The 27,444-nt window shown below is 36.9% G+C and overlaps 1 long non-coding RNA gene across 1 annotated transcript; it reads left to right on the top strand.

The window, feature by feature from the left end:
• Positions 1-501: 501 nt before the first annotated feature.
• LOC103677349 lies at positions 502-26,866 on the top strand. Its single transcript, XR_572384.2, has 3 exons — positions 502-933; positions 2,292-2,728; positions 26,749-26,866. It is a non-coding gene; the product is annotated as an uncharacterized LOC103677349 (long non-coding RNA).
• The last annotated feature ends 578 nt before the right edge of the window (positions 26,867-27,444 follow it).

The following is a 27,444-nucleotide window of genomic DNA, read 5'->3' on the forward strand; positions in this document are numbered from 1 at the left end:
AAAAAAAAAAAAAAAAAAAAAAAAAAAAAAAAAAAAAAATTGCCCCAAACTGGAATGAACCCAAATGTCCTTCAATGAGTGAATGCATAAACATACTATGATACATCCATATGATGGAATACTATTCGACAGTAAAAGGAACAAACTATTGCCACATACAAAAACCTGGATGAATCCCAAATGCATCATGCTAGATGAAGAAGCCAGTCTTAAAAGGTTATGTTGTATGATTCCATTGATATGACTTCTAGAAAGGGAAAACCATAGTGATAGGAAATAGATCAGTGGTTGTTCTAGGTTATGGGGATAGGGAAAGAGTGTGACTTCAAATGGACACCATGAGGGATGGGGGGTGGGATTGTTCTGCATCCCAATTGTGATGATGGTTATGTGAATGTATACATATGTTACTGCTCGTGGAACTATATGCCAAAACCAAATGACAAATTTTATTGTATGTCTATTTTAAATATTAAAAAGTAAATAATTTTTTAAAATCTGAACTCTAAGAAGCACAAATAGTTACCATTTTCAGCTAAGTGCCAGAAATTTACAAGCTAAAGGGTTTATATTCATTAACTTATTAATCTTTACATAACCTTGTTATTTAAGTATCCTTTTCTACCAATGAGGAAATTGAAACATAAAGAGATAACTTGACCATCATCACACAAATAAGTGGCTGAGTCAGGATTTAAACTCATCTCTCTCCATCCAGGTCCATAACAATCATCACTTTGGACATTGAGACAGAAAACCAGTTTTGGAAGAAGGCTGATAGTAGGATACTTCTTTCTGATGGTTAAGATGGGTATAAACTAATATTTATTACTGGCATCAAAACTGAAAGGAAAAGTATTTTAGAAGCCTACCAACTCTCAAGATACTTAAGAACTATAAAACTAAAACCTTCCTTTATCTACAATGCAAAAGGTAAAAAACTCAAATAACTGAAGTTTTTTTTTTACTGCAATTTAATTTTATGTGAAAAATATAAATGACAAGTAAACAAGCTGATATCAGGAACTTTTGAAGCAATTTTCGAAATATACCACAGGGTCAGCATATTTTCAGCCCAATTTCTTAGACCGCCTTCTTTGAAGTGCAGAATGAAAATCAATAAGTATTTGACCACCTACTATTTATGTTCATTATAATTGTGTTACTTCAAGATCCTGAAATGCCTTCTGAGTCATTAAAGCAAGTTTAAAATTTGTCCAGATGGTTTTATGACTGTTTATTTAATCATTCCCCCCCCTCAAAATTAGAAACCTATTACTATACAGTAATTAGCCAGATTATTAAGTTAACTATAAAATCCCATTCCCTCAATCATTTCAATGACCAGGAATTCCTAGCATATACCATAAAAGAAAAATTAAAAGCTAGAAGAGTAAAAACAAAATCTTCATTTTTGTTAAATATACTTTCTAGTTACTGATTTTGAGCTCTATGATCAAGACACATCAGAAACTTTCAATTCCTGTTCTTCTTCCATATAACCCTAGGTTTAGAGTTCATGTTAAATTATTTTTTTAATAATTTAAACTGCTGTGAGGGAGAATGCATTCTCAGCTTCTTTTCTCTGCATCCATCATACAAGGCTTCTGAAGATTTGGGATGCTGGGAAATTCTGCCAATTTAATTAAATTCCTTAAAAGTCTTAGTATTATACCAACTATTGTATTACATTTTGAGAATAAAAAATTAAGTCAAGGAGGAGACTTACTCTCAAGTTAATCAATAACAAATAGGAAGATAAACATTTAAACACATGACTGCAAAATTAGACTTATCTCTAGAGTTTAGGGAAACACAAAGGAAGTAAGAAGCCACTTTGTAAGTAAGAAGGCAGCACAGAGCATAAAACTACTGAATGGATCATAGCCCAGCTGTACCTACATTACTCTCCTCTCTTCCCCAGGGGCTAGCCAAGCGACCATAAAGAAAACCCCTGAGGTCTTTAAGAAAGTTTTATAAAAACATGAATTAATCCAGAGATCAGCAAACTCCACCCCCCACCCCAAAGGACCACATACCAATTATGGAGCCCGATGCAGGACTCCATCCCAGGACCCTGGGATCATGACCTGAGCCAAAGGCAGATGCTTAACCAACTGAGCCACTCAGGTGCCCTGACCCTTCTCCTTATACATAAAACCCCCACTCCAAAGAACTTTGTTCCTGGCCTAACAGATTGTTCTTTGTCACCTAAACTTATGTGTATATGAGGAAGCACTGAAATTAAAGAGGAAGAGTTTCATTAATCATGTTCTTCCTTTTACTCTCAGACTTCTGTGATGAAGAATTTTAGGATTTGGACAGATGGAAATGCGTGACCTGGGCGAGGAAGTGCTTCCAAGTTCCAGTGTGGCTGATCAGCTCTTTATTCCTTAGCAACTAACACTTGCATAGCCTAGCTCTGCAGAGAGCTTTTCAGCAAGTCTTAATGGAGCCCAGTCTGCTCCATGGGTTCCTGCTTTGAGCTGGACCCTTTGATTTGAGAGTGACAAGAGCTACCTGTTTACACATAATCCCAAACTTCTTTCATCACGGTATCTGAAGAATAATAATTGGAACTGACACCGCCTAACTACGTGACAACAGACAGGGTTGGTAGCAGGGAAGTGTGAATGCCATGGCCAGATTACCCTCATCTGTGGCTAAATTTGGGATGTTACCTTCGAAAGAAGTCATTCTGGCATCATCGAGAGGCACTAAAATTCAGGTGAGTCAGCGGGTCAGTAATAAGTAGTACAGCTTTTTTTCAACTGCTGTTTTTTAAAAACATAGTAATTATCATTGAATACAAAGTGCATCCTGCTTAAAAAAGTATTCTGATGCTTTAGCAAAGGTAATGCTTTTATTTTATTATAAACTGCCCACATGCACTTCTTAGGCTGTGATTCATCTGAACAGTTTTTCAGTTAAAGAACATTTTATTCTAGAATGGAAAAAAAAAAAAAAACCCTGAATTCCCTACAGTGGTGTGGGGTTAGCATAAACATGGAATGATAGGCAGTTAAATCTAAAACCAGAAGAATAGTATAATCTAACAGTATATTAAAGCTGCTGTATGATTTCTCATGTACAGCGTTTTGGTTTTCATGACCATGATTTCAGGGGCCATATGATGAGTCATGGTCCTGTTTATGGCACTTACATTTTGTCCTCTCTTGTAACTATGATGGGAGTCCAAAGAGATTTTCAGCTCATTCTAATTTTCTTCCCTGGAGCTGCTACTTACTGTCTGCGGCTGATGCTCTTTGCAGAAAGTGTTTTGGATAGCTCCAGATTTCAGAATCTTAAGGATATCTCCTAACCAGAGTGCAAGGACCTAAAAGCCTTTAATTAAGTTTCTAATCACAAGCAAGACAGTCTTGCATTAAGAGCCCTTTGTAAGTAGCAGCGACCACGTCACTGTGCCTTTGCCATCATATCCTATAGGATTCTTATTTTAGGACCAAGGGCAATTCTTTCCTTGTAGAGAGTGAAGAAGAGAAACTCAACCGTCAGTGTGAAGAACAGAATACAGTATAACAAAATACCTTTCCTTTTCTCTCCCACATGGCTCTAGAAGCCCATTTTATTTTATTTAACAATTCCATAGCAAATACTATTTTACAAACGTTAGGTCATTTAATCCTCATGGCAACCTTATGACATAGTTACTGTTGTTATCTCCAATTTACAGAGGAGAAAATGAGACACAGAGTGGGACACGGGGACTTACTCAAGGCCAGTAGGTAGTGAGCCCAGGTTCAAATACAGATGACTCAGCTCCACCCCTAGTAGCAGCCAGCTACTATTCCTTTCTTGGAGGAAGTCTCCAGCATCTCCCAGTCTCCAACAGGGCTGGAGGGAAACTTGTGAGAAGTAATGCACCAAACAGCACTCTAGCCTCACCACATTTTTTTTTTAAAGATTTTATTTATTTATGTGACAGAGAGACAGCCAGTGAGAGAGGAAACACAGCAGGGGAGAGGGAGAGGAAGAAGCAGGCTCCCAGCCAAGGAGCCCAATGTGGGACTTGATTCCGGAACGCCAGGATCATGCCCTGAGCCGAAGGCAGACACTTAACGACTGCGCTACCCAGGCGCCCCTAGCCTCACCACATTTTAGACATACTTAAAACACCCCCATGAATTGTGATTTTTAATTCCTTTGGCCTGTGTAGAATTTAGGCCTAAATAAGAGAGAAAACAACTTTGCATGTCTCAGATCATCACGGCTAGCGTGAGAAGGATAGTCCCTTCGTACATCTTAGCGTATTGTTGGCCTGCTCAGGTCAGCATTTGTCCTAGGTTAACCCAGTATCATTAGTAATAATTGCATTAAAAATGTTACAATACATCTGGTGAGCTTTCACGTTTCCAGCTTCAGCTTTTACTCAGCTGAAGATTGCGTGCAGTGAACAGAGTTCCTACTTTAGCCCATGGTTAAATCTGATAGATGCCCAAACCTTTCTAGGAGGGGAGCAACTAACACCAGTCCCCTGAGGAGAACATGCAGGACACTAGATAATGAGAGGAAATGCATGCGCACACCATCTTTTTTTTTTTTTTTTTTTTTTAACACGCACACCATCTTGTTGCTTGCTGCCCTGCTGGCTTCGTGGCAGTCCAGCCAGTGGGGTGCAACTGGTATGGCAATTCTCATGGTCCTCACCCCAGACCGCAGGATATCTGAAGCTGTCAGTCTGCCACTCAGTGGACTCTTCAAGAAATAGGGGAATTGTAGGGATAATATACATGAAATATGCAAGAGAAATGAAGGCAAAGATTAACCTGTATGTTACTGATTAAAGTATTGAAATAAGTACCCAAAAAAATAAGTTTAAAAAAGTATTCAAATGAGACAAAAAATGCAGCTTATATAATTTTAGTATGCAATCTTTTGTCATTTGCTTTACTATATAGACATACCTTGTTTATTAAGAATTTTATTAGTTTTTAAAAGTTTTTATTATATAAATTTGCCAATAAAATAAAACCAACTTATCAATTAATAAACACTTATTTCAAGAATTATGCAACTATAATTATCAGTACCCCATTTCACTCTCAAAATATTACATGGTCACCAGATCTGAGTAGGAAATTCATTACATTGTGAGACAGGTCCTCCCACTCACAGATAGAAGCTAAATTATTAGAAAGTTCTTCCTCATACTTATTCAATATCTAATTCCTGGTAAATTTTCCTTAGTTTAAGTTCTGCCTTTTGTACCTACACAAATTAAATTCTAGGACCTCTTCCCTGGGAGAAATATTTAAATATATTACTTTCCGATTCATGCCCACCCAAGCAGATTCTATAATGGTTACAATTCCACTGTATCTACTTTTTCTGCCTTCTTCTTGTAAGAACTTTCAGAATATTCACTCTAGTCATTTAACAAATAAACATTTTCTCCCAAAGAAAACAGATAGCAAGAGGTATTTCTTTTTAAAAAGTATATATCTTTTCTATGTCACCTACAGAAAATTGGTATAGGGTCTTTATTTTTTTTTTAAAGATTTTATTTATTTACTTATTTGTCAGAGAGAGAGAGGGAGATAGAGAGCACAAGCAGGGAGAGCAGCAAACAGAGGGAGAGGGTGAAGCAGGCTTCTCACTGAGCAGGGAGCCCGATGCGGGACTTGATCCCAGGACCACGGGATCATGACCTGAGCCAAAGGCAGACGCCCAACTGACTGAGCTACCCAGGCGCCCCACATATAGGGTCTTTATACAAGCATGGGCTTTCAGTTTAGATCTGCCTCCTCGGGCTTTGGAGGGTTACATAAAGTAAGAAAACCAGAACAGATTAGAAGTACTATGTAAGCATTAGTGATCATTATAATAAGGCATCTTTTTAGATCTGGTTTTATATGCCACTTCCTGATTAAGAAATAAGAAGAGAAAAAATAAAAACATAAACTGTTAGAAAGATAAGGAGAAATGATAAAGAATTCATTTTTTAAGAGACCACATTCAATATGACAATAAATTTGAAAATTTAGATTAAACATATCATACAGTAGAAAACAAAAATTACCAAACTGACTCAAGAGGAGGTAGGAAATCTGAATAGATCCTTGGACCCACACAGACAGAACGTAGGAGTCACAACTGTACTGCTCACCGTAGCAATTGCCCTCGTCAGAGCACTTCACTGAGTTACTGGATGGAGACATTCAGTATATACTTTGTGGAGATGTCAAATGCATCAAACAAGTATGAAAAGAACAAAGATTTTCATCCAATAAAGCAAGAGGACGAGGTGATTTTAGAGAAAGTCTCCATCAAACATTTCTTTTTTTAAAAGACTTTGTTTATTTATTTTTAGAGAGAGAAAGTGCATGTGAGTAGGGAGGGGGCAGAGGGAGAGGCAGAGAGAGCATCTCAAGCAGACTACACTGAGCACAGAGCCTGACACAGAGCTCAGTCCCATGATGCTGAGCTCATTACCTGAGCCGAAACCAAGAGTTGCTTAACCAACTGAGCCACCCAGGCACCTCTCCCTCAAACATTTCTGAATTGAGGATTTCCTATTTGCTCCTATAACTAATTCCAAGCTGCAGTTAAGCTTAGCCTATTGAAACTTGAAATAGCATCTATGAATACAGATGCCAAAATCCTACAGTGTTATATAAAAGTATTCCAGAAGGTAATGAAGAAGTATAAAAGCAAGTGTGTTACATATCAGTAAGAGAAGAGCAGTTCAATATTAAGACATTTATTAAAGCAGAAAATCATGTGATCATATCAATAGATACAGAGGAGACACTTCATAAAATTCTACCATACTCCTGAAAAAAAAAATCATAGAAAACGGGAATTGAAAACCATTTCCACAATGGGATTTTTTAAAAACATTTATCATAAACTAGATGTAAACACAATTTTAAACATTGGAACACACATTTCCTAAAGACAGGAACAATACAAGGATGCCCTCTTTTTATTTTGAAGGAATATGTTTTTGCCTAGAACAAAAACCCTTAAAGGTTGGTACAAAATCTAATTTATATATGTGTATATATATAAATCACCACAAGTTTGTCACCACTTTTAAGGTATTCCATAAATGGCATTCTTATGCCCCAGAATTTGCTTTTAGTGAAAGCAAACCTCAAACTATTCAGTAGACTAATTAAGTAAAAAGTTAATTTACTAATAAGTAAAAATTATCATCTTCATTATGAGTGAGAAATTTTCAGCAACCCCAGCCCCGGATAAACTGAGAACCATGAATTCCATAATGTCTTTATACCAGGTGAAACCGTTAGTCTGTCATTAATTCTACCTTCTATAAAAAAAATATTATTTGATCATTTATCAGAAGGTTTGAGCAGTAGTCCAGATACAATCATGGATTGGCTCTTGCCCATTGAAAATTTTTACCCATGATGGTAAGAATTTGTTTGCCTCCTGTCTATTCTTGTCACTTTCTGTTTAAGTCTGTAATGCAAATGTTACAGCAGGAGGACTGACGAAGGCCTGCTAGCATGTCCTTAAGGCATCTCTAAGGACTAACAGTCAAGAAGTTCTTACCAGATCAAAATCTGTGGACACTCTTTGACCTGCGTCATCGTTTCAACATCTTGGAATCTTCCTGTTTTGTCTTCGTATCCTTGAAAACTGTTTCATTTGGTTTTGTCTGCCCCAAGACAGAGGGTTCACTGGACTCCAGCTGACAAATAATCTTCAGCCAGTTTCTAGAGATGGGAGGTTTGCACAAGTACCGTTTCTAGGAATCACTGCAATTCTAATGGGATCTTTTCCATTGATTTCCCACATAGCCAGATGCCTTCTTGCTTCCAGTTTTATCCCACGTGCATTTCTCTGTAACTGGCATAATGCTATCACTGATACTTAGTGGACACTTTGGGGAAATTTCGACAAGAATAAGATTATTCATTTGAGGGTGCATTCAAAGTAAAAGGGAAGAAACTTTCATGCAGATGGTCTGTCTTGTCATTCTAAAAGAGAGTTCACTTTGATAACAAAGGAGAAATCCTTCTTTTTGTTTTCGTACTTCAGAGATTAAAAAGTTTCAGCATTTTAAATTGTACATTCCATAGACTTGTCAAGGGCCTGAGTTATCACTTAGACTGGTTAAGTCTCTCTCAATCTCTCTCCCTCTCTCTCTCGCTCCTTGCCTGACTATATGTGTGTGCGTGCATGTGTATGCAAGCACAAAAGTGCCCACGTGTGAAGATGGGTTTTTCCCAATATAAGCCTACTCCCTCCTTGCAGAGGGGGAGATAATTAGCTTTTCACAATGATAATTGTATATTTGTCTGAAGCCAGCTACTTTTTTTTCTTCTTTTTCCTTTCTTTCCCTCTCTTTTTCTCTACTCTTGGGAAACTTTGGAGGTTAACTGATGACAAAAAATTGTTTTGTACTAATTTACACATTCTAGAAGTAACTACTTCAGATAGTCAAGAATTTCAAAAAGAAAAAGAAATGTTAGCTGTGCTTCTTTATATGTTTTCCCCAGCAGCTAAAACAGTAACTCCAAAAAAAGGTTTAACTGTGAATTTGGTTGATCATCTTAGAGTCCAGATAAGAACAAAAGCTAGGCACTCAGAGCTTTTGGAATTAATTGAAGAGTCTTAAAATATGCCTGATAAATAGATGAGCCGTTGAACAAATTAGAGTGATTTAATTTTAGCTTAAGAACACCTCCATGTCTTCTCCCCGGTTTTGTTACCATGTAAAAATTAATGTTTGCATAATATTTTAATTAGTACAGTATCTGGGTTTAATTTGTAATGATTTCTACTTTTAAAATTTCCTCCATTAGTTCCATGGGTCTTGGAAGGTATAATTTTTTTCTAGAAATCACTTAAAATTTTGAAAAGTATAAATATATTTCTGATAAGTGAAATGGAATTGACAGATTTTTTTAAGGGTTTAATTTTGCGAACTTTTCTAATGCTACAAATCATAGCATTGTTCTGATTTAAATTGTTCTTTCTAGACCTTTACTCACTCAACAATTTTAGACTAATGTTAAATTGTGTTATTCAATAAATAATCTTTGCATACCTGAGTAACGTCAGGACATTTCAACAAGAAAAATATAATGCTTTGGTCATTGAATGTAGTTTTTAATTTCCCTTGTTTTTTACTTTTAGAAAGAGAATGACTACAGATTAAGGAGATGTGCAAATGTCTATAAATGATATTAAATATATTTTAGTTTATTATCTTAAAATGTATCTAAGTAAAATAAAATATATGTTCACAAAAATTAGCTATACTGATCTTGGTTTCTAATCCACTTTTCTATTATGGCTAAAAACAAAAGTTGGTTAATTTAGTTGAAAGTGGTAATTAATAAAATTGACTATGGAGAAATCATGTATGTATAGAGACAATAAATATGGTTTGCTTTGTTTACATATTTATCTATTTATATACCTACATAAATTAATTGTATTTATAAATATATAAATAAGTATATTAAAATATATATTTATAAATATAAGTATATTATAAATACTTAATTCCTAATAAATACATATAATCTCTACACTAGCCTTTAGTTTACATGAGTAAAATTTGCTTTTCTGAGCACAGGTCTACGAGTTTTAACACATATACAGATTCTCATAAGCTCCACAAAAACAGGATATAGAATGATTTCAAAACTCCCCCAAATTCCCTTGTACTGCCCAGGAGGTAGTCACACTCCCCTAACACATAAGCCTGGTAACGGCTGCTCCACTGTCCCTGTAAGTTTTGCTTTTTCCAGAATGTCACATAAATTTAACCTCTCAATATTGACTTCGTTAGCTTAGTATAGTACATTTGAGATATAACCACATTGTTATGTGAATCAGTAGTTAATTTCCTTTTATAGCTGAAAAAAATTGCCTGGTTTATCTGTTCATTCATTGGAGAACATTTAGTTTGTTTCTTGCTTTGGGCAATTATGAATAATACTATTATAAACATTCACATCCAGTCTTTTGTGTGAACATTTTATCTAGAGTAAGTACCTAGGAGAAAGCTTTGTAAGAAACTGCCAAACTTTTCTGGAACTTTTGCATTACCACAAGCTAGGATGTTAGTTCTAGGTTGTTTTAATTTGTCTATTAAATGTCCATTATTGTGTTCCAAACGTTCTATCCTCCTTCTAGTTTGTGAGGAGATTTTATCAGAAATGGACACTGAATTTCATCAAATGACTTCTCTGCGTCTGTTGATATGATCATGTGGTTTTTCTTAAGTTTGTTGGTACAGAGAATTACACTGATTGATTTTTGAATGGTGAACCTGCCTTGCATCCCCCAAATAAACTCCATTTGGTCATGATGTATTTTTTTAATATATAATATGTTGGATTCAATTTGCTCCTTTCCGTTGAGGATTTCACATGTGTGTTTATGAGAGATGGTCTCTAGTTCTCCTTTCATGTACCGTCTTTGTCCGACTTGGGTATCGGTAATGTTGGCTACATAAAATGAATTGGGAAGTGTCCTTCTTTTTTGTGGAAGAGATTGTACAAAATTGGTGTTATTGTTTCCAAAAAATGTTTGGTATAATTTGCCAATGATCTGGGCCTGGGGTTTTCTTTTTTGGAATTTTTTTTTTTGGACTATTTTTAATAATTAATTCAATTTCTTCAATAAACTTAGGACTCTTCAGCCTCTCTATTTCTCCTTGTTTGTGTCTTTCAAGAAAGCAGTCCATTTCATCTAACCTGTCAAATTTATGTACATAAAGTTGTTCATAGTAATCTGTCCTTTTAATGTCTGTGAGACTTCAGTGATTTCTCTCATTACTATTATTGGTATTTTGTGCCTTCTCTCTTTTGTTCTTCATCAGTCTTACTAAAGATATATTGATTTATTTATCTTTTCAAGGAAATATCCTTTGGTATTTATTGGTTTTCCTTTACTGTTTTGTTTTTTTTTTTTATTTTCAATTTCATTGATCTCTTTTCCTATCTCTATTATTTCATTACTTCTGCTTGCTTTAGATGTAGTTTGCAGTGATTCTCTAGTTTATTAATGTGAAAACTTACCTTATTGGTTTGAGACCAATATCAGCACTGAGTGCTATAAATTTTCCTCTAAGGATTGCTTTAACTGCATCCCACAAATTTTAATATGCTCTATTTTCATTTTCTTCAAAACATTTTTTTTATTTTCCTTGAAACTTCCTCTTTGATCCACATTTTTGATAGAACTATATTATTTAATTTATAAATATTTAGGGACCTTCTAGGTAACTTTCTGTTGTTGATTTCTATTTTATTTCTTCTACAGTCAGAGAATATAGTTTGTATTATTTTGTTTGTCTTAATTTAATAAGTTTTTTTGTGACTCAGACATGGGCTATTGTGGGTGCCTGGGTGGCTCAGTCAGTCAAACATCTGCCTTAGGCTCAGGTCATGATCCCAGGGTCCTGGAACGGAGTCCCATGTCAGGCTCCCTGCTTCACAGGGAGTCTGCTTCTCCCTCTACTCCTCCCTCCACTCATTCTCTCAATCTCTTTCTCTCTCGTTCTCTCTCAAATAAATAAATAAAATCTTAAAAAAAAAAACATAAGCTATCTTGATGAATATTCCATGTGCACTTGAAAAAATGTGTACTCTGTTGTTGAATACAGTGTTCTATAAATGACAATTAAAACATAAGTTACTAATAATTATTTTTAACTACTATTGTGTATTTCAGAATATTCAGAATATTAAATTGGTTAAAAGTATTATTGAAGCCTTCTATATCCTTGATAATTTTCCTCCTACCTTATATATAATTACTGAGAAGGGAATGTTAGTGTCTATAAGTGTAATTGTGGACTTATCTATGTCCCCTTTCAGTTCTATCAGGATTTGCATCATGTTAACCTGAGCTTTTTAAGCTCTCGTGTTAAATGCATACACATTTAAAATTATAATGTCTCATTGGCAAATTGAGCCTTTTATCATTGTGTAAAGTCCCTCTTTATTCCAGGTAATTTTCCATGTCCTGAAGTCTATTTTGTCTGATATTAATATATCTACTCCAGCTTTTTTTTAAAATTTTTCATTAGTGTTCACATGGTACATCATTTTTCAGGCTTTTGCTTTTAATGTATCTATATCATCATATTTCAAGTGATTTTTTTTGCAGACAGCACATAGTCAGGTCTTGTTTTTACAGCCAATCTGACAATCCCTGTTTTTGTTTTTAATTAAAAAAAAACTTTAACATTTAATGTAATGATTAATATGCTTGGATATAGTTTTAACATATTATTATTAGTTGTTCATCAGTCACTTTGGCTTTTGTTCCTCTTTCCCCTTTTCTCTCTTCTTTTGTATTAATTGAGTACTTCATAGTAAACCATTTTAATTATTGGCTTTTTAACTATACCTCCTCATATTTTTCTTTTGAGTGGTTGCTCTAGGGATTACAAAATACACGCCTAACTTTTCATAATTCATTAACTTAAAATATAAGCTTAGAGTAAATATTTTACCACTTCGGACAAATATAAAAATAAATATTACAACTCGTGCATCACTTTTTCCACTAACATGTTGCATTTGTGATATATATTACATCTAACATGAAGAAAGAAATGCATAGAAAACCCTATGTCGCAATATTGTAATTTTTCATTTCAAAAGCCATATATGTTTTAAAGCACTTAAGAGGTCATTGTGACCTTATTTAGAAAAAGAGTTCTTGCAGATATAACTAAGTTAAGGATCTCAAGAAGATATCATCCTAGGTTACCCAAGTGGACCCTAAATACAATGACAAGTGTCCATAGAAGATACAGAAGAGAGGATACAAACATGAAGAAAAGATCATGTGACCATGGAGGCAGTTCCTGAAGGGATGCAGTAAAGGCAAGTACGAAGTACCTACAGCCAACAGAAGCTGTGAGAGGCAAGAAAGGATTCTCCCCTAGAGTCTCTGGAGACTGTGTAGTCCTGTCAATACCTTGACTTTGTACTTCTGTGAGGGAATAAATTTCTGTTATTTTAAGCCACCAAGTTTGTAATAATTTGTTACAGCTGTCCTAGGAAACTAATACACCCAGATATTTTTTATTTCAGTTTCTCTTCCTTAATTTGAAAAATTCCAAATCTCACTCTGTTATGTCCCTTCTACCTAAAGAAACTTTGAGGATGTTTTAAAAGGCAGGGTCTTATGGCAATAAATTCTCTTCAATTTCCTTCACTTGAGAATGTGTTTATTTGCTTTCATTCCTGAAGGATATTTTCACTGGCTATAGAACTTTGGGTTGATAGTTCTTTTTTTTCAGCACCTGAAATATGTTCCTCTATCTTCTGACCTCCTGATTTATGATGAAAAATATTCAGTCACTTAAATTGTTGGCACTTTCCAAAGGCTGTTTTCAGGAGTTTTCTTTGTTTTTAATATTTGATTTTCAGAAGCTTGATTGCAATGTGTTTGGAAGATTTTTCTTAAGTTTATCTTGTTTAGAATTTGCTGAGATTTGGGATGTCAATTTATTTTCCCTCACCAAATTTGTGAATTTTTTAGCCACTCTTTGCTCAGTAACAAAGGTTCCTTTATACCACTAAGATACTTTTCTGAATTTGGGGCCTATTTCTCATTTGTTTTAACAAAAAGTTTCTTATTTTTGAGAAAATATAATATTAACAATCATTTTTACTTATTATTATGTATTTTCAAAATATTTTCTGAAACTAGATTAATTATATTAAGTATAACAAAATATTTTGATAACTGAGTACATTTTTATATTAAAGAAAACACACTAATGTTCATGTATACAGACTGGTATGATTGTCTAAAAATATTTGATTTCTAGGTTACTCAATTTTAATACCTATGTTAATCAGGGATAGTCATAATACACTTTATGGCACAAATCACTTTATGGCCCTGGAGTTTTATCAGTGTCCTCAGTGTTCATAGTATGTCCCTACTCCCAGAGTAAATTGTTGTTTTCCACCTCAAAAGAGAATTTTACTTTCTTCCATTCTGCTAATTCTCCAAGAGATTTGGCCTTTAGAAGAAACATCATAGAAAAACTGTCCTTGGGGCACCTCAGTCAGTTAAGCATCTGCCTCCCGCTCAGGTGACAATCCCGGGGTCTTGGGATTGAGACCTGCATTGGACTCCTTGCTCAGTGGGGAGCCTGCTTCTCCCTCTCCTTCTGCTCCTCCCCCTGTTTGTGCTCTCTCTCTCTCTCTGACAAATAAATAAATAAAATCTTAATAAAAAAAGAAAGAAAAGAAAAACTGTCCTTGAGGCTTAATAAGAGAAAATATTAATAAATATGACAAATTATTCTATTAATAAATAATACAAGAGAAAAGCTATAAGAGTGTACCCTTAGATCTACACCTTTCAACTAAAGAGATGTAATTCATCCCTGAAACACTGAGAAACTATCCCAGCCAGGCTTCAAGCTGAGGATCCTCAGGAATCATCCAGAAGTACATGATTTTTGAGGGTGGAGATAGTTTCTAAAAAAGACCTTCAAAACAAGAGGACAACTGTGGAAAATAGACAGCTTCCATTTTTTTTTTTTTTAGATATATTTATTTATTTGAAAGAGAGTGTGAGAGAGAGAGACCACCTGTGAGTAGGGGAGGGGTAAAGGGAGAGGGAGACAAGCAGACTCCCCGCTGAGCAGGGAGCCCCACTCAGGACTTGATCCCAGGATCCTGCGATCATGACCCGAGTCAGATACTTCACCAACTGAACCACCTAGGCACCCCAGACAGCTTCCATTTAAGACCTATGAACTAGATCCAGATGAACAGAATCACTGATTTCCACCCCTTAATTTGCATTATTTTGTTCTATCTTTCCCTAGATATTTTCTTTCCTCTTTTCTGGTTTAAGATTCCTGGTTGTTAACAGACACTTATTATTTCTTTTTTTAAAATTTTTTTAAAAGATTTTATTTATTTGACAGAGAGAGACAAGCGAGAGTGGGAACACAAGCAGGGGGAGTGGGAGAGGGAAAAGCAGGCTTCCCACTGAGCAGGGAGCCCAGTGTGGGGCTCGATCCCAGGACCACAGGATTATGACCTGAGCCAAAGGCAGATGCTTAATGACTGAGCCACTCAGGCACCCCGACACTTATTATTTCGTAACCATGATACCTGTAAAGTTTCTATACTTAACTTACTTTTTTTTTACATACTTACATACTTCTTGGCATGATTCCAATACCTGCCTATAGTTTGATTGTGATTTGGTTAAAGCATACAATCAAATTGACTGTTGGGTTTGTACTCATTTTACTTTGGGTGCTACCCAGGTTCATCTGGTACCATTTCCTTGTTACAATTCAGACAAAACAAATTCTTTGTTATAATGCTTGTCAATTGGTCTCATCTACCAAGTAACTTATTTAGACGGAAAAAACACAATAGACCAGACAAAAGCCTAAATAAAGTCTCTACTATGCCAAACCTAGAAAGGGGTTTTCTTTTTTGCTATAGAAAAAAAAAATGCACAGAGGAGTTAGCCTTTGCAATCAAGCTTTCACAGAAATAAAGTATAGAAAAAGCTAGGGAACAGATAGGGTATATATTGAGAGATTGCCTCACTTTTACAGACCTTGCAAGAAAGGTGCATTAGTTAAGCTAAACCCTCATCCCTGTCCAATTTACGGATTGCAGTCAATAGTCTTTTGTGCTTCAAATCCAATACTAGTTGTTAGAAGCCATCCAATGATCTGCTTTCAGTGGAAATACTCATATATGGATGTCAAATAGAATAGGCCTGGCACAAATTCCATTGCCTGGTGCCAGGCCAATTCTATTTGAAATCCACATATGAGTATTTGAAGCACAAAAGACTATTGCCTGTAATCTGAAACCTGTAAATTGGACAGGGATCTATAATATCAGTAAACTGATGACTGCCTTCAGGATAGTTCTTCATCTCACCCTGGGTCCATTTTGACTCATTAATTTCCCTTCTAAGAAACATAGACATTCAGATAATTTAATTCAAAAAGGAAAAAAAAAATTCTGATCTTCAGTTTACATTTAAAAAATAACCGCTGATGGAATATTTTAGACTGAATTCTTCATTTCACACTTGACAGGAGGCCTGAGTAGTAGCGAGTGGTATAGAGAATGCAGGGGTGGTACAAAATAGAGGCCTTACAAGGTAGAATATGCGCTGCCCTCAAACTTAGGGAAATAAATGTGGTTGTATTACTATAGACCTCTCCTGGATCTTTACTATGACTAAAATTACCTGGGAGGCAAACATAAAAGTCATAAAATTATGTAATTTGGCTCATAGCCCCATATCTATTTGTGTGGCCTTTTCAGATTAGGAATGGTACCAATTCTCTTGATTTAATTTGTTCACTTTTGGCTCCTGCCTTAGAAGTGATTACAAGCTCGTATCATAATCTTGCTCTTAGTAATTGTCCATGTTGCAATTCTCAAATGTGTACTCTCCAGAGTCTTAAATTCTTCCATACAGTTTTGTTCCATCAAATGATCCAAACATAATCTTCCAACAACATGAACAAGAAAATCTGTTCCTAATATAGGTTGTAATGACTACTCTCAGAAACTCTTCACAGGACCACAACACATCAAACAGTGACGTAGATCTCTACTGATCATGTCCCCAGATAATAATGGTCTATCATGTGGCTTAGGCTGGAATCCTGAGAAGTGAAAGCAACATACTTTGCAGTCCTTACATTAAACAATACCAGGACCAGGCATGCTTTCCTGTCTCTGTGTTAAACTACACCAGGGTAGAACAAAAATAACTACCTGCTTGCTCCAGGAATTACTTGCTCCCAAGAAAATAAACCTGTGAGCCAACTTAACAACTTACTTATTGAAACTAGCAATTTGTAATCAAGCCTCTCTTCCAAACCCGCATCTTGCTGGGCACATCAATCCAAAGCAATTATATCATATGCTCTGTCCAATCTCAACAAGTTACCCACCCTTCAGGACTCAGCTTGCCATTTCCCAACCTCATTGGCTCTAAGACCCTGTGAACCCTCTTCCATAATTTCCTCATTTTGAGAAGCCATCAATATATTTTAAATTGGTATTCTCCCTCATTCCTGTAAGTCTAATAAACTTAGTCTTGGTTGCTCAATGGGCTGCTCTGGTACTCCCCAGTAGACCACTGACACTACTAAACTTTTCATTGAAGTTCCTTGTTCTTATCCTGCGTTGCAAAATGGGCCTTTTGTCCTTGGAGTATCTTATCTGACTGGTTTTCTATAAACTGAATAATTATTCCTTAAGTTTCCTTACGAGTTTATGAAAGACTTTCATCCTCACCTTCAGTAATCCTCACCCTTCTGGCTCATCCTTTAGCTGTGAACACTACAGTGGAATGCAGGGAAATCTTGGGGATGGTAGAAGAATGAGAAGATTATTCATCTTCCTACTCCTCTGCCAAATCTACAAAGTTCTGTTTTGCTGAATTACCTTGACATGGAGCCACATAGGGGTGTTCCCCACCTACATGACAAAGAGAAATCCACCAACCACTTTTCAGCGTGCATATGCTGCAAGCTGTGCTTTCTGGGAGTCTGTCACTCTATGTTCCTCAACCAATTTCATAGTCTCAGATTCCCAGTTCAAACACCTGATGTTGTATTTCTCTTCTAGGATTCATCCACATCTTTGTTAAAGCAAGAGTCCCTTTGTCTTAAATTTTTCTGAGTTTTGCTTGCTTGTCTTCCCCATCAACTTCGATGACATAGGATGTAACAGCATAAAGCAATGGGCTTGCTAGTGGCTCCTTTCTTTGTATTTACAAAGTCTCCTGAAGCCCAAATTGCCCACGCTTACTCAATAGAGTTAAATGTATCTTCAGAAAGTTTATAATAAGGGATATTTACACATGATAATGCCCTTCTCCCCGCCTTGTAGGACAGCTTTGCAGCCCTACAGCCTGAATCTGTGGAGCTGCTGAGGTAATTAGGGCCAATTAACAATATAACACGATTATCACCTACAACAAAGCATTTTTGTGTCTCTAATTTAAAAGACTAACTATGAACTGAATTCTGTTTAATTTATTTTATCTAGAAGGGATCTTTCAGTGCCCAGCCTCTTTCTTCTAGGGATGAAGGACATAAGGGAGAGGTAGAAGGTCTCTGCTCTTTCTGAGGGTTCCTGGTAAGGCCAGGTTGCTCTACAAGTCTAAGTCTGTTATTACCGATGATCTGCTACCTCCAAGCACAGTCACATATTTAACTCTTAAGGAGAGGAAAGTGGCTTTCCTATGTTGGGAGAAGCAGCTGTGAGAATAATTTGCTAGGCCCTTCTATCAGGGCAGGAGTTTTCACTGAGAAATGATTGGTATATAAGCAGTTCAAGGTACACTATGAACTTATGCTCTTTCCTCAGAATATTTAGCACAATTTTAATTAGATATTTATTGAGGAGATTATTCAGTGTATCTCCCCCACTAGAATGTCTTTTCCCCAATGTCAGGGACCATGTTTGCACATAGAAAATGGTGATTTGGGATATAATTGGTTCACTTTTGTCACAGAATAGGTTCCTGTTAGGACATAGAGATCCTTCAGGGAAGACCTTAAATGAATGAATCAAAGAAACTACACAAACAGGAGGGAAACCAGTCATCTGTAGGCAGAGCTCCCTCAATTGTGCTTATCTTCAGCAATATGTTGTATAATTTAAAAAATAAGCAGAACGGAGTAAATTTTTCATAATGTTACATAGTTTATACTACATTTGATTCCATCCATTCTTTTGATTTTATGAAACAGAAGTATGAAGAGATGATATTTTCCTGTGTTTATGATCTTCAAACTGACATTACTTGTGAAGTACGACTTCTACTACTTCCATTTTGACCTCAAACTTTTTCTTTTCTTTTCTTTTTCCTTTTTTTTTTTTGACCTTAAACTTTCTAATCGATTAAGTTCTTTCCAGTTTTTCTCTTAACTCAGGCAAAAGACCCTGCAGGCAAAGCATCCCATGAGGGGAACAAAAACTACTGCCTCAAGCAATAAGGATTGCCATAATACCAACAAGACCCTGCATGACTCACCCCAAGACAATGATCAACCTGACCTTTACTGCCCATCTGCACATGCCCACGGAACTTGGTCCCACATTCTCATTCTCATTTTATAAACCTGTATGTATTTCCAGCACTTTGGAGACAGTCTTTGAGACATTAGTTCACTGTCTTCCCAGTGTTGGTCTCACTGAAATGAACTCATTCTGTGTTTCACCACCAATCATTTCTCTGCCTTTGGATTTTGTCAGTGGCGAGTGGCCAGACGTGGTCTGTTTGGGACCCGGAGCCAGGTGCTCTGCACCCTGTGCCTCAGCTACACTTGGAAAATGACAATTGGTAACTCTAGCTCTGTCATCCAACTTCAGTTTATTTTACTAATTTTTCCTCTTCATGAACTCTGAAAGTTTGGGAACTACTCATCTGAGAGATGTCAAAGTATAATTTTCAAAAAATTAAAATCATGACTCTCATACTAATATACAGTGTACAGGTGTCAAAGATTTTTTGAACTCATTAATGAGAGAATCAGCAGGATGGTAAACCTGTTTTAAAGGAGAATTTGAGAGACTGAAAGAGTTATCAAAAGAAAAAAAGCTGAAATAAGATTGCTAATTTAGATACAGGGCAAGGAAATTCTAACCTTTGGGGGTTATCTTTTCTATAGAACAAAAATCATTTGAATCTCTACCAGAAAAAAAGTAATTTGCAATTTATCCAAGTTAACACACATCTTTGTAGAATCTGGGCCTTAATCAGTAGTAAATAGTATGTCAAAATTACCTTCCCTTAGAGCGGCAGACAACTCAGACCAGCTTAATAGCCTCTAACATGGGTTTGGAAGGTCACGCAGTAATCTTTCTGCCTTATTTCAAGTTTCGTACAATTTTAGTAACTGGAACCTGCCTCTAATATTTGGATGGAGGTTGCATGTATATATGTATATATAAGTAAATCTGGATCTGTAGATCTAGCAATGTGAAACTGGAAGGTGATAAACCAAAAATTAACAGTTATTATGACTCAGAAATAGCATTATGAGCATATTAGTTCACGAGGGCTGCTGTAACAGAGTCCTCACACTGAGGTTTAACAACAGGAATGTATTGTCTTAGAGTTCTGGGGGCAAAAGTCTCTCCTCAAGGTGTTGTGTTCCCTGGAAGGTGCTAGGGAAGGATCAGTCCTAGGTCTCTGTCCTGGCTTCTAGTAGTTGCTTTGCTTGTGGCAACACAACTCCATCTGTACATAGTGTGCTTCCCATGTGCAGGTCTGTGTCTAAACCTCCCTTTCTTTTTAAGGATTCCAGTCATATGGGATTGGACCAGGCCCACCCTAGTCCAGTATGACCTCATCCTAACTAACTGCATCTGCAATGACCCTATTTCCAGATAAGGTTATGTTCGGAAGTGTCTGTGGTTAGGATTTAAGCATACAAAGTAGGGGGAAGACACAATTCAACCCATTACAATGGGCATGTTTTTCTGAGACTTTGCTTCCTCAGTTTTCAGAAAAACTAAATGCCAACACCCATTCCCGAAAATATTCGATAACAGTTCTGGATGCCTTTATTAGTTTCCAAGGGTTGCCATCACAAATTACCACAAATCGGGTGGCTAAAAACAACAGAAATGTTTTTCTCTTATAGTTTGGGAGGCTAGAAGTCCAAAATTAAGGAGTTGCAGGGGTTGCTCCCTGTAAAGACTGTAGGGAAGAACTTTTTCGTGCCTCTTCTGTGGTTGTTGGCAACCCTTGGCATTCCTTGTCATGTGGCTTTATCACTCCAGTCTCTGCCTCCATCCTCGTATGGCTGCCTTTGACTATCTCCCTCACTTTTTTTTTTTTTAAGTTATTTCTTACTAGTTGTACTAGGGCTTACCATATACATCTTAACTTATCAGAATCATCTACAGATTTATACTCGTTGAATTGCAGTGTGACATAGCAATGTTATTCTTATAGGGGTCTATTTTCTCTTCCCACTTTTTTATTACATATATGTGTTTTGAATGCAACAAGGCATTGTCACAATTATTACTTTCTAAAATTGTAAGTCTATTAAAAGAGCTGAGAGAAGAAAGAAAAGCAAGTATATACTTGTGGAATTTGTTATATTAACCTTCTTATTTACCATTTCTGGGTCTCTTCACCTGTTCGTGTGGATTTCAGTTACCATCCAGTGTCTTTTCTTTACTCCAATACAGCTGTACTCCTATCCACTTCCTTTGTGCTGTTATTGGCAAATATATTGCATTTCTAAGTGTTACAGGTTCAACAATATAATTATGTACACATATTCTTTCACAATTGCTTTGCAATCAGCTGGGAGAAGATAGGAAAAGAAAATGCTTTTATATTGTCTTTTAAAATTACATAATTACCTTTACCAGTGCTCTGTTTTTTCATGTGGGTTCAGCTTCCTGTCTTGGGTCACAGGCAGTCTCTGGTGCCTGCTCTTTCTTCCCTTGTATGGGTCACACTTCCCTGGTTTTTTGCATGTCTCACATTTTTTTTTCTTGAAACTAGACATTTTAAGTGACATTTGTAGCAACACTTGAAACTGATTACCCTCCCCCCCTCAGCAGCTTGCTTTTGTCGTCGTTATTGTTTACTTGTATATTTGTTTAATGATTTGGATAGATAATTTTAGTGAAGTCTATTTCCCTTGCATTGTGAACCCTCAGACTTGCTCCTCAGAGAGAACAGCTCTGGGCATGCCCACGGTCACTCTGGGATGGCAGCTGTCACAGCAGAGCCTCTGATGGTCTGTTTCTCTGACTTCTCTGTAAGCTGTCTGCCTCCCTTGGCATCACACCAAGCTCTTAGGCTCCATTAATTGCTGACTGATTGCTCTATTGTTTTTGATAATGCCTTGGGGGCATAAGACAATCTGCAGTCTAATCTAATTGAACTTGGGCCCCTTTTCAGGAATACTTTTGGAGGACAACTTTTGAGATTTATTCTGGCCGCAGGAGGGCTCTTCTTAACTGTTTTGCTGGTTCTGTCTGGTAAACTAGCTGGCCTCTGCCTCAGGTTGTTGCTTTCGTAGATGTACCAACTTCCTCTTAATTGCTTACCACCAAAATCTCCGTTGTTTTTTGAGAGCATCCTAGGGCTTAAAATCACCCACTCTCTGTTTCAAATAAAATCAGTTCCTTTGGGGAAAGCTTTTACAGATGTCTGTTCTTATGCATTGCCTCTCCCCGAGGTCGGTGGGTGGGGAGCATCTCTGAGCCGATACTCTGGGCACCGGGCAGGAGAAGTAGCCTCTGGTCTTCTTAGTTGGCCTCTCCCAGCGTGGAACTGCCACCCCAGTAGTGAGCTGGGGTGAAAGTGATCAGGGCTCCAGGATTCATAGCCTGTCATACCTGGGTAGAGACCCTCTGGGAGTGAAGACTGGGTGAAGAAGGGCACTCCTGACCTCTCAGTCACACTCAGAAGGACTTTAGCCTCTGCAACTCAGAGTGGAAGGGTATGAGAAATGCGAGCAGTGTGTGTCTCCATGTGAAATACTGTATCCTTTGACAAAGAGTTCAGGAAAGAGGGATTCTCATCTTCTTGGCCATACTCATGTGGGTGCAGTTCCAGTCAAGCTGTGCTGGGGCTGGGAGTAAGGAATGAGCCATGGATCAAGTGCCACGGAGCCTTGCTCTTCTTACCAAGTTTTAGTAGATTTTCTCGAATAAATGTTTCATTTGCTGCATGCCCTTAGCACAAGTCCCAGAGACTTGATTTCTATAAAAATAATTCTTACCAGGGGGCACTTGGGAGGATCACTCAGTTAAGTGTCTGACTCTTGGTTTCAGCTCAGGTCATGATCCCAGGGTCATGACCTCAGGGTCATAATCTTAGGGTCATGAGATAGAGCCCTGTGTCAGGCTCCGCAGCCCACCATGGAGTCTGCTTGAAATTCTCTCTCTCCCTCTCCCTCTGCCCCTCATCCCACTCTCTCTCTCTCAAATAAATAAATAAAATCTTAAAAAATAATTCTTATCAATTATGCTTGTTGTTGGGGAGCAGGTCCACAGAACTCCTCATGGCTGCCATTCCTGATATTTGCTCTTCATAATTAGTCATTCTTTTTCAGTTGTAAACCTGAACTCACACATGGTAGTTGTTAAAATAAAGGAAAATAAATGTTTACTACTGTTGAGTTTTTGTGACATTTTGCATTAGAAATATTTAAAGAGCGGACAAGATAGCATTTTGGACTTTTTTTTCTCATTCCATATGGAAGAATGCCAATATTTAATAGAATATGGTTAGAAAAAATGTTTTAGAAGATTCTATATGTTCATAGTATCATAAAAATGTTTAAAAATCTATGTTTAAAATCAAAAGCATATATCTGCTGGAAGGCAATTGAGAATGAATATTAATGAGATATCGGTGCAAAACCAAATTTGTCTTCATGAATCAATCCAACTATAAGAGCTGATCCAATTATAATCTCTCTCTTAATATTCTTTAACAACAGTTATAGCCAAGACAATTCATTAAGAACATTAAGAATCCATATCAAAGTATATGGTCATGGCTAAAAATAAGTACATTGCCCGTGTCATTTATCAATCCATTTAATACATTAGAAGTGGTTTCAATTTCAGAAAAGTAAAAAAAAAAAAAAAAAAAAGTCACATTAAAGATTTGTACTCAAATGTGAGAGTAAAGAAGTGCTTTATGATGCTTTGATATTTACATTTTCATTTTTTTGTATTCCCTGTGATGTGCCAAGTGATTGTCAGTTTACAAAATGTGGCACCTATAAATATGCTTTAATTACTCATTTAGTTCAATCATTTAGTCAACAAATACTTGTTGAGTAAATACTAAGCCAGGCTGTTCTAAATTCTGGGGATATAGCAATGTATGAGACAAATGAGGTTCCTGTTCTCTTGGAGTTTATATTCTAATGATTGTCTTAAAATAAACAGATAAATGCAGAAACGCATTATGTATTGTACTGGCCGCTAAAATGCACTCTTCAGATGCCTAATCAGAAAAGCACTCATTTTTTTTTTTTTTGCTACTGGAAGTATTAGTGACTGATATCTCATAGCCACATCTCTCCCCTGGAATTGCTTCTATCAAAGGGACCCACCTTGTCCAAGGTTACAATCACTACCTCAGGGAAGCCTACATCCAATATTTAGTTAATGCAAAGGATGAAGACTGTTCCCCTTGCATCAATTTGTGGATAACTCTGAAGAGCTGTCTCAGCTTCAGAGATCCACGAAGGATCATCTGCTATAATTCACCACAGTGGAATTTTTGTCTCCCTCCAGTTCTGCTTCCTGTACTTCCTTAAAGGTGTTATTCCTGAAGAAACTTCCCAATACACATTCTACATACAAATCTTGATCTCAGTTCTGTTTCCAGGAAACTCAACCAAAAATGTTAGCTACTAGAAACAGTCCTAAGAAGTAAGCTCTAAGTGCAAACTTTGGTCTGGATCACTTGCTAAAAGGTAAGAAAAAGCTAAGATCAGTCTAAGAACATAATTATAAGGGTAGTGAAGGTTCAGAGAAGGTTGAACTCTAAGCCTGCCAACTCTGCCACACTAGAGAAAAGGCTTCAATTAAGCAGGGGACAGAAAAGGAAACCATTAACAAAATGGAAAGGCAACCTAATGAATAGGAAAAGATATTTGCAAATGACATATGATAAGGAGTTAATATCCAAAATATATAAAGATCTTATATAACTTAACACCAAAAACAAACAAACAAACCAATTTAAAAATGAGGAGAGGACCTGAATGCACATGTTTTCAAAGAAGACACACAGATGGCCAATAGACACTTGGAAACAGGCTCAACATCCCTAATCATCAGGGAAATGCAAATCAAAACCACAACGAAATATCAGCTTACACTTGTCAGAATGCCTAAAATCGAAAACACAAGAAATAACAAGTGTTGGTGAGGATGTGGAGAAAAAGGAACCCTTCCTTATGCACTGTTAGTAGGAATGCAAAATTGGTGCAGCCACTGTGGAAAACAGTGCGGATCCTCAAAAAATTAAAAATAGAAATACCATATGATCCAATAATTTCACTACTGGGTATTGTGATAGTGGAACAACAAGGGGGTACCAAGCCTTCGTGCTTTGTCTCAATTTGGCAACACTAATTTGAAAAGATATATGCACCTATATGTTTCTGGCAGCATTATTTACAATAGCCAAGATATGGAAGCAACCCAAGTGTCCATCAACAGGCAAATGGATAAGGAAGATGTGGTATATACATACAATGGGATATTACTCAGTAATAAAAAAGTGAGATCTTTCCATTCACAACAACATAGACGGATCTAGTGGGTATTATGCTAAGAGAAATAAGTCAGGCAGAGAAAGACAAATACCATATGACTTCCTTTATATGTGGAATTTAAAAAACAAATGAATAAACAAACAGACAAAAAGCAGAAACAGACCCATAAACACTGAGAACAAACGATGGTTGCTGCAAGGGGTGCAGAATGGGTAAAGGAGAATGGGAGGTACAGGCTTCCAGCTATGGCATGAGTAAGTCATGGGGAAGAAAGGCACAGCATAGGAAATATAGTCAATGATATTGTAATAGTGTTCTATGGTGACAGACGGTAGCTACACTTGAGGTGAACGTAGCATAATGTATAAACTTGTTGAATCACTATGTCATACACCTAAAACTAATGTAACATTGTGTGCTGACTATACTCAAACAAATTTTTAAAAAAATTTTCCTAGGGCTGCCATAACAGAGTACCACGATCTGGGTAGCTTACAACAATAGAAATTTATTCTCTCACAGTTCTAGAGCCTAGAAGTCCAGAATTAAGGTGTGTTCAGGGCCATGCTCCCTCTGAAGGCTCTAGAAAAAATCTTTCTTGCCTTTTCTAGCTTCTGGTGGTTGCTGGCATTTCTTGGGGCTTTTTTGACTTGTAGCAGCATAACTCCTATCTCTGTCTGTGTTTTCATATGGACTTCTTCCCTATATGTTTGCTTCCAATCTCTTTCTTCTCAAAAGAACACTTGTCAATGGAATTGGGGCATACTCTAGTCCAGTATGAGCTCATCTTAGTGATATCTGCAAAGACCCTATTTCTAAAGAAGGTCACGTTCACAGGTACCAGCGTTAGGACTTCAGTATGTCATTTGGGAGACACAATTCAATTCAACTTACAGCACCCTGAAAGACAGAAACAAGAGGAAATCCTCCTATCGGGCATAGCTTCAGACAGTGTACTTGGCCATTGTATTAGTCAGGGTTTTCCAGAGAAAAAGAATCAATAGGTTATATATAAGAGAAGATTTATTATTATAACAATTGACTCACATGTTTATGGAAGCCAAGAAGTCCCATGATCTTCCATTTGCAAGCTGGAGAACTAGGAAAGCACATGGTGTAATTCAGTCCAAGTTCAAAGGCCTGAAAATTGGGTTGGGGGGTTGGAAGGGAGTGCTGACAGTGAAAGTACAGTTCCAAGTTCACAAGTCCAAGAACCAAGAATACCAATGTCCAAGGGCAAGAGAAGATGAATGTCTTAGCTAAAACTGAAAGGGTAACAATTTCTCAATTTTAAATGGCCAACATGCTCCAAATTACAGATACAGAAATGGATTTGGAGAGAAGAGGACTGGTTTGGGATGTTTCTGGAGTAGAGCAGGTAGGACTTGTCAGCACCCAGCACCTGGATCAGTATCAGGCATAGTGTAAGGGCTCAATAAATGTTATAGTTGAATGACTGACTCTTAGTTTTCACTCTTGATGTTGGATAGATTGGGATGCCATTTACTGAACCAGGGAAGACTGAGGAGAAACTGCTTTGGTGAAGTGAAGGAGGAGTCAAGACAGTTTTCTGCATACTGAAGCCCTCACGAGGTCTTTCTCTGGCACTTCAAGAGCTGTCTGGGCCACAAACAGGTATAAACTAAAATACTGGGCACACAACCCTCAACCAATGGGAAATGTGAGAGCTGGTGAATAAAGGCCTCAGCTACCATGGTCCCTGGTGAAATAATTCTGAGTCACGTTGCACATTTTTTTCCTCAGAGAACCCCCAATGAGACTGAGCTCCATTTGACTACAGTGGTAATAGGCTTTCATTAACATATTCTTTATTGGCTTTCCTCATTACCCTATCTCACTTTCACCAGCATCCCTACTTGTGGTTTCTGGAATCACCGTCCAAATAAATGGTTGCCTCAGGCTTTGGTTTTGGGGGATACACAAACTAAGAAAAACAATAATGATGATAAATAGACTTTGAGTCTACAGATCACCTTTGCCTAAAATTCTCTCCCTCTTCTCCCCATCTTTCAAAGTTCTTCACATTCTTTAAAACGCAGTTCAAATTTCATCTTAAAAAACCTTCTCTGGTCCCATACCCCAAAGGGATAAACCTTTCTCTGCCAATTTCTCTAGAAGTGTTATTTGTTGAGCAATTTGGAGTTAATTTTCCACATGCTTATATC

This window comes from Ursus maritimus, unplaced genomic scaffold (assembly GCF_017311325.1).
Source record: "Ursus maritimus isolate PB19 unplaced genomic scaffold, ASM1731132v1 scaffold_4, whole genome shotgun sequence".
In the NCBI taxonomy this organism is placed as follows: domain Eukaryota; kingdom Metazoa; phylum Chordata; class Mammalia; order Carnivora; family Ursidae; genus Ursus; species Ursus maritimus.